This window comes from Wyeomyia smithii, chromosome 2 (genome assembly GCF_029784165.1).
Source record: "Wyeomyia smithii strain HCP4-BCI-WySm-NY-G18 chromosome 2, ASM2978416v1, whole genome shotgun sequence".
In the NCBI taxonomy this organism is placed as follows: Eukaryota; Metazoa; Arthropoda; class Insecta; order Diptera; family Culicidae; genus Wyeomyia; species Wyeomyia smithii.
Genome location: NC_073695.1, coordinates 86,236,887 through 86,245,171, shown reverse-complemented (window position 1 = coordinate 86,245,171; position 8,285 = coordinate 86,236,887).

The window sequence follows — 8,285 nt, the reverse complement described above, 5'->3', positions numbered from 1 at the left end:
TGTTTAATATCAAGCCTCAAACACTTGCCAACCGCAATCCCATTCTGGTTTAGTATTCCACCGAAACGGCAATTGAGTGAATTTGCATAATTTCTTTTAAACAATTGGCGATTGTCTTTCGCCTCATACCGAGTGATGGATCCAGCCTGGGAATGGATTTCTCCCAAAGACGAATCAATATAAGGCGTAGTTATTCTTCTTTGTTGATTTGGAATTCGGAATTAAGACTGAAAGCGCTGGTGAAAGCTTTGTCTGTCGCCATCCGCCAACAAGAAGGCCGGCTTTGTTGATTGTCTGCCAGATTCGGCGAGGCGGTTAATTAATTACTGTTTTTGCGCTGTTTGGCATCAACTTTATTATGTCGATTTGGATTGTAAATTTCTTGAAACTGATTTCGCTCTAGGGTTTCATGGTAGATCTCCCGAAATCGTTTTGCCGGAATTACCTGGTCCTTTCTTAGATAGAGTTTCTCGTATTGCCGTATGCAAATTACATACAGAGCAATACAACATGGATTATATATTTGAATCGAAAGCCTTGACGAAAGATTCACCCCCAGCATAAGCAGCCTGTCACAGCAAAGGACAATTTCGCTATTTCTGTTGCGTAGACACTAAACCTGGGTTTAATTGGATATAATTTAACTTGAAGGGCTCTTAACTTGAAGCTAAGTATTAGTTTCTCTACAATGTTCGTAATTTTCTAAGGTGTTATGGTATTTCAAGAAATGCTCAATAATTCAATAGCTCACTTTTACCAAAACCTGCAAACCAAATCATTGAATAACAGTTTTTCGATATTATACCACAGCACATACTGGAAGATGCCAAAAAAATATTTACACTTATAGTAATTATTTCTAGGACACTTTGGATAAATTTGAATAAACGATCTAGCCTTTTAGTTCCTACTCAATAATGCTGCTATCTATTGTGACTGCATGGCTGCATTCCTTGAAAAAAACTGCCTGTGAAATAACACGATCTATAGTGGAATTCTCGAAATTTGAATTAGGAATCATCCGAAGTGTAGTTAGAACAAAGTTACAGAACAATGCTAAATAATCGCTTGTGTTATTGACTATTAGATAGCCCTTGAACATCAACAAAAAAAATATGCCTAATTTAGATGAACTACATAAACATCTCTGCCTTTTGTTGTGCAGTGTTTCACCTTTTTAATAACCATTTTCAAAAGTCGCAGCACCAAAAACCGTGCAGCAGTTCCGCGTGTGATGCTACATCGTGGACGCTGATAACAGCACAACTACCAAGAGGAAAACCATCCTCTGCACTGCACAGGCGGCGGTTTCCCGAAAGATAAACTTTCATACTTGAGCTTACCCGCATTGAAAAGTTTCGCTTGGAAAACCGAAGAACTCCGACGCAGCGAGTCCGGAAGTTTATCGTATGGCTTACAGTCGCTCGAATTTTGTATTCATATTGTTGTTAATTTGTTCGATGCAGCAGACTCTATGTATAGTGTTACGGTTTAGTGTGCAATTTATTTCCGGCAATGTTTTACGAATTAAGTTTCACTTTCGATAGTTGAGCTTGGGAAAACTTATCACGTATATTCTAGCGTTCGTTACGTTGAATTAGTGTTGAACTGTTGGACGTAACTCAAACGGTTAATCTCAGCACAATGATTGTTTGACTTCCGAATATCAGTAAACATTGTACGTATCAACGTTTAACACAGATGAGTTTATGCGGGTATTTCCGTTCCTGAAGAGAATGTAAGAGTTTTAAGCTATTTGTCATCTGTTAATTAGTCAACATCGTTAACACGACACACTTCGTTAACCACAAAATCGAATCATCAGGTCGAGAAGCGCTACTAACAGAAGCTTCTCTAAAATATAATAATTATCCTTCTTAAATAATTCTGAAGATGATGATGGTCCCCCTTTCTACCTCTGATAGGGGAAAAAAAGAGTTTGTAGAGTTTGAACATTCCACTATTACATCGCGTGGTCATTGAATGTGGAAGTTGTTGTCTTAAAATAGTCGTACTGGGCACAATCACAACAGCGCGCTAAATCTTTGCTAAATTGTCCTCTATGAGAGTTAACTAGAACACACTTCAAGCAAAGAAACCTATATTGAACAATTTTCACTAATTACACTGATTTTTTTCGGAGCAAAATATATTTAGTTTCTGAAACTTTACGTAGAGCTAAAGTCCGAAAAAACTTCCAAGCTCGAAGTTGTATTTAAACTCTAAGCGATAATCGTAAATACACACGACATTCTATATCTTACATTATCTGCCGATACTTAATCAAGCGACGTAATTCTGAATGCCTATCACTTAGGCGTTCTCAAAATTATAGTACCTTTCAATTGAAACAAACCTGCCTGCCGCATTACGGCACAATCAAAAAGGAACGCAAACTGATGAACCAAAAAATTCAATTTCGTCAAGCAGCTACACGCCATAACATTTTTCGCTTCAATCTATATGTAAATTTCGATTTGTTTAGAATTTAGTCGAATTACTAAAACTATATGAAGGTACGGCAAGGACCGCTAAGTGAACGAGCAAGCAGTCTTGCCCGGCAGGTTTACCTTCTGCTCTGTGTAGTCACATCTTTGCAGCAGCGGTAAGTGTGCCAGGTTTCTTTCTATCAAGAAAGCAATTTCACGGGAATATCGTGTGCCGCGAAAAAGATGAGTCCCGTATTTGCGTAGCTTCTCCATCCTAATGGAGCGCCTTCACCACGTGAAGAGGGTTATTAGGGTTGGCGATGGCATGCTTCAAATTGAGCCCGATTAGCTACGGTGTGCTCTGCTTTTAAAATAGATTACACATCCTTAGTATATAAACTATACTGCCACGCAGAATGGTTTCAATCTCTGCTTACAAATAGCCGCAAACTATTTCTAGCCTTGCAAAGTGAAAAAGTTTTGCTTGAAGACTTTTTTGAGAAGTCTGTAAGACCAGATTGTAGCATACATATTTAGGTCGGTTACAATGATTAAACAAGGATTCCTTTGTATAGAAATAACTGAAGTCTCTTCCATCCAACAGAGCAAGCTATCACAAAACCTAGCCGCTTTACGCTCTAGATTTCTCCCATTCGCATAAATTCTGCGCTTAACAGTCCGGAAAACATCAGCAAGGCATATGCTATGGCATGTCAAGAAGCATTTTACTATACAGGTAATTCAATTTGGATTATGCAACCGGTGCTCGGATGTATCCTCTGCAGCAACAGAGGAACACAGTAATTCATGCAAGGTCATAAAGAAATAGCCCAAAAAAAAAAAAAACAAAAACATAAGCGCTTTTTAACTTATTGTGTTTTCTTTTTGACTCAGTGTAGACGGAGTTCGTTTCAACTAGTTTATAATATAGACAGCAATTTTTAAACTTTCCGGTTTCAAATTGCCAAACTGTCCACTCTTTGTTACTTTTATTTGAAACTCCAAACTTACCTTTAAAAACCCAAATTAATCCAGCTTGCGGTCAGACTCAGCTTTCCTCATTTGAAATTATTATTTGTTGAAATAGATTTACACGAACACTTCAACTTTCAGGAAAAAATACACCTTGATAATATTTGTTGGGTTTATTTTTCACTCTAAATAACAAATTTTTGGTAGCCAACAGTAGAACTATACCGAACATTTAAAACATAATATTCAAACACATATGAACATACATTAACACATGAATAACATGAAATAAATATGTTTTAAATATATGACGCGAAATTATTCTTTGATCGTGGTATAATTGAAACGTCACTGTACTCATATTCAGGTTGAACTTGTTTACGTAACATTCGATTAAATATCATTTTAGTTTCGATTATTTACAGTAGGATTTTTTTTTCTATTTCAAATATGACTTTCTTTTCACAACTTTCGAATCACGTGTTTAATTATTACAATTCATAAGGTAACCTTTAGCTAGCCTGTTCATCGGTTGTGTAGTTTCTGAGCTAATGAAGCTTCGTGATTTTCACATTTTGTTACGTTACAGACGAAGTTACAATCCGATTAGGCAGCTAGACCTTTTTTGACACTAATTTTGCCAAAATCGGTCAAGCTATCTCTAAGAAAAGTATGAATTTAAGTAGTCTTCGCAAAATGTTACTTTTCATAACTGGATTTCACATTTTTAAACATAACAGACAAAGTAATAGTCCGAGTGCAAAAAAAAATCAATAGGGTCATATGAGTCAGTCTAGCCATCTCTGAGAAACATGAGTGAGATTAAATAGTCTCCAGAACACTTTTCTTTCCTTAACTTTTGAACCATATGTTCAAACTTTATAAAATTCAAAAGCTAAGAGCTTCTTAGGTAGCCCGTTCATTGAAAACCAATTTTCTTCAAATCAGTGGTGTAGTTTCTTAGATAATGAACTTTCGTGATTTTCACATTTTGATAAATAACATGCAAACTAAAAACCAATTACAATAAAATTTAATAGGGTTTTATGGGGCAACTAGACCTTTCATTTGAGAATAATTTTGTGAAAATCAGTCCAGCCATTTCTGAGAAAATTGAGTGAAATTGAAAAAATGCACATACACACACATACAGAAAATGCTCAGCTCGTCGAACTGAGTCGGGTGATAGAAGACATTCGGCCCTCTGGAGAACTTTATTACCTTCGGTTTTGCCAGTGATTGCTATACCTTTCTAGGAAAGAGGCAAAATGCAAAAGATTATTACTCTGCGGCACTCTTTTTATCTTAAAAAGATTAAGAAAAACCTTTTTTTAAACCACTGTAAACAAGACCCTTTCAAACTAGATTTGATTCAAGAAACAAAGACTTTATTTCATGGTATAGACACTGTAATCATCATTAAATATTCACTACCGCTTTGTTTACATCAGATATGTATATTTATAGGCATGGAAACACTGCAGCAGAGACATTTTGTCGCAAAGAATATGTTTGTCTCAAAAATTTTAACTGGCGAAACCGACGCCCGAGAACTCAGCAGCAGTTACATTTGTATTCTTCGAGAAGGCCATTAAAGCGAAGAAACTTTCGTTCGCTACCGCATCGCACTGCGGCATATGGGCAACACGATCCCATCTCTTTTATGTCAGCGAAGTTCAACGTCGTAACAAAATAATACAATTCTAACATCTCGGTTCGATGTTCAAGCAAATTTTCCGTTCATTAGAATAAAAGATGATTTAATAACCCAAATAAGACGAATTACAGAGTGCAACAATTTTTTTGCCTTGGCTTCTATGTATGATTTTTAATGTAGTTTGATGCGAAAATAAATTTCCCCGAGTTTGGACATATTTCAACTTAAGGGTCAACAATGGCACCATTTCAAATTTTCAATGTTTTTTCGACGCTATATTGTTTTTGAGCCAAATATCCAAATTCTAAGAGTTTATCCACATATTAGCATCTTCTTACCTATCTTTTGAAAAAAAAAAAAACAGATCTTAAATAGGACAAAAACTGCGCTAAAAATGGAAAATCTACGAAACCAGTTTTGGCATGGTTTTAGTAGATTTCACAAAGCAAAATAACATCGAGTATGTAAAGCATTAATGGTAAAGCGCTAATATCTAACAAAAGGTAGTCAAATTATGTCTTATATTGAGTGAAACAGTCTCAGAAATCGATTGGTCTACGTAAAATGTCAGAAACCTGTCGATTTTGCCCCAATTTCCCTACAATACTAAAATAGGTTTATCTCGACGTTAAACTAACTTATTTGAAATCTTTTTAATGTAATTTCAAGAGCGTAAGCGATACTCAAAGATACAATAACAAATTGTCATCACATTATCCTCCTCGTTTTGTGGGGAGGGGTCTCATTTTTGGCCAGAACCGGAAAGCATAAAAATCTCACCTCAGCTATGATACTAAAACGACCAGTGATTTTCAAATTTTGTTTGAAGCATGAGAATTTCACTTTTTAAAAAAAAATACTTAGCTGCGTTAGAGCGGTGCCCCGAAACAATTTTCCTAATCCTGGAAATTGCCGACGATATATCTCGGAACTGATGGATTTAATGAATATAGAATTCTACAATTATTTGTTCAAAGTTCATGAAATGAATTCCAGGTCGGTTTTCATGGTTTTGAGTGTCTTGATGATATCCCCCGAAATTGGACCTTCCGAAATAGATTCCTTAGGAGCTTCTAGAGGCCAAAGATACAATTGAATAAAATAAGGTCAAATACCATCCAATATCGGTGTTTTCGAACCGAGGATGATGCCCAGGACTTAACAACGGCCCTCCTTTTCCCTTGTAGGAGCTTATGACCACTGCTACAATTAGTAAGATATATTGTGGTATACTCCGCGTTAATATATATGCGCTGTCAGTTCGTTCCATCACTATGAGTACCAGTGACGGTCGCTCAAGGACTTTGCATTTCCCCCTAAAAAGGAATGCACTCTTTGATGAAGTTCATTACCTTTGTTAGCTCAGCATTCCATACCTCGTTAGGCGTAAGGACATCTTTCCCAAAAATACGCTGTCTTTGCCTTTGTCTTAGCAGGATGCGGGTGATTCTATTACAAGGTGTAATGAATAGTTTAGATTATCTTGCATTGGAGGTAGCCCTCCAGTTAGAACCACTCATTATTGTTTCCCAGCCTCTGAGCTCTGAATTCAGGCAGGATGTAGAAACCCCACAGAATGGCTCCGGTCGGACGAATGTGATTGAAGAACCAATTCTTGCTAAGAGATCGTTTTTTTCATTTCATTCTATACCACAGGGACCAGGCACCCAGTGTAGATTCACATCGTTTGTTACAGTCAGTTGTGGTAGGGATAGAATACAATCCCAAACTAACTTCGACTGGCATGAGTGGGCTTCAAGTGCATTAAGAGCTGCTTGACTACCAGAGAAAATACAAATATTTGGAAGACTGTCCCATTGGAATTGATATACTAATTCCTGGTCCAGTAACCCCAGCACCCGTAGATTCACCCATTTTAGAGACCATCTGGACGAGTTTTAGGACCTCCTTCTTCCCATTCGCAGCGAGAGGATTCAATCACTTTGAAAGGAATATTAAAGTTAGTCTTGGATTCCATCCAGTCTTCATGCATTGTTACTAGGTTGTTCAGTTGAAAATCTTTAAGGAATCGTAAATGTCCTTATAGATCCCCTACCTGAAAAAGTTTAACGCGATTGAGCCTGAGAGCACCTTTTCCGCTTCAAGCCGCACATATTGATGCAAGGGTAGAAGATACAAAAGAGCTTCTAAGGCTTTGGATGGTGCACTGGCCTTCGCTCCAGTTATTGATAGGCATGCCAGACGTTGTAGCTTATCCAGCTTTTTCTGAGCAAATGTTTGTGTAGTTTCAGGCCATCACACTAATGAGGCATAAGTAATTCTGAGTCTCACTATAGCCAAGTAAATCCAATGAATCATCCTTGGTCCGAGTCCCCACTTCTTACCAAATGTATTGCTGCAAGCCCCCAGAGCATTGTTGGCTTTTGAGATTGGTCGTTCCAGTTAAGCTTATGGTCAAGCATGACACCTAGGTACTTGGTTCGCTTGGATAACTCCAACTGTATTTCTCCCAACTTATGAGTCGCAATATTATACTTTCTCTTTCTTGTGAATGAGATAATGACTATTTTAGAAGAATTAACGTTTGATCCTTTAGGACAGTTTGCCTTCTATGAGTAATAGTAGGCCCACATTTACCCCTAACTAAAATAGTAATATCATCAGCAAATCCAATGACTTCATAACCTAGGTTTGTTAAGTTGTTAAAAAGATCATCGACTACCAGAGACCACAATAAAGGAGATAAAACCCCTCCTTGCACATGTCAAAAGCCCGATTTGTCAAAGCTATCTTTATAGATTCGTGAGAAGCGTTGTCAAATGCTCTCTCAATATCAAGAAATACTGCTAGTGATGTTTCCTTAGCATCAAAGGACTTTTCTAGTTTTGAAACCAACGTGTGAAGTGCTGTTTCAGTTGATTTACCAGCTTGGTAGGCAAACTGGTATTTGTTCAATGGTCTACTGTTCAAATCTGAGAATTAGATATGTAGATTGATGATTTTTTCCATCATTTTAAAAATGACAGACGTTAGACTGATTGGTCTGTATGCTTTGGAACTCGTTCTGTCACGTTTTCCAGCCTTAGGAATAAATATGACGCGGACTTCTCCCCATTTACTAGGAATGTAGCTTAGTATCATGCTTGCCCTAAACATCTCCATCAGAAGGGGGACTATAATATCCTTACTCTTTTGTAAAAGCACTGGATAAATCCCATCCGGTCCGGACGATTCGAAGGGCTTTAAAGAATCTACTGCCCACTCAA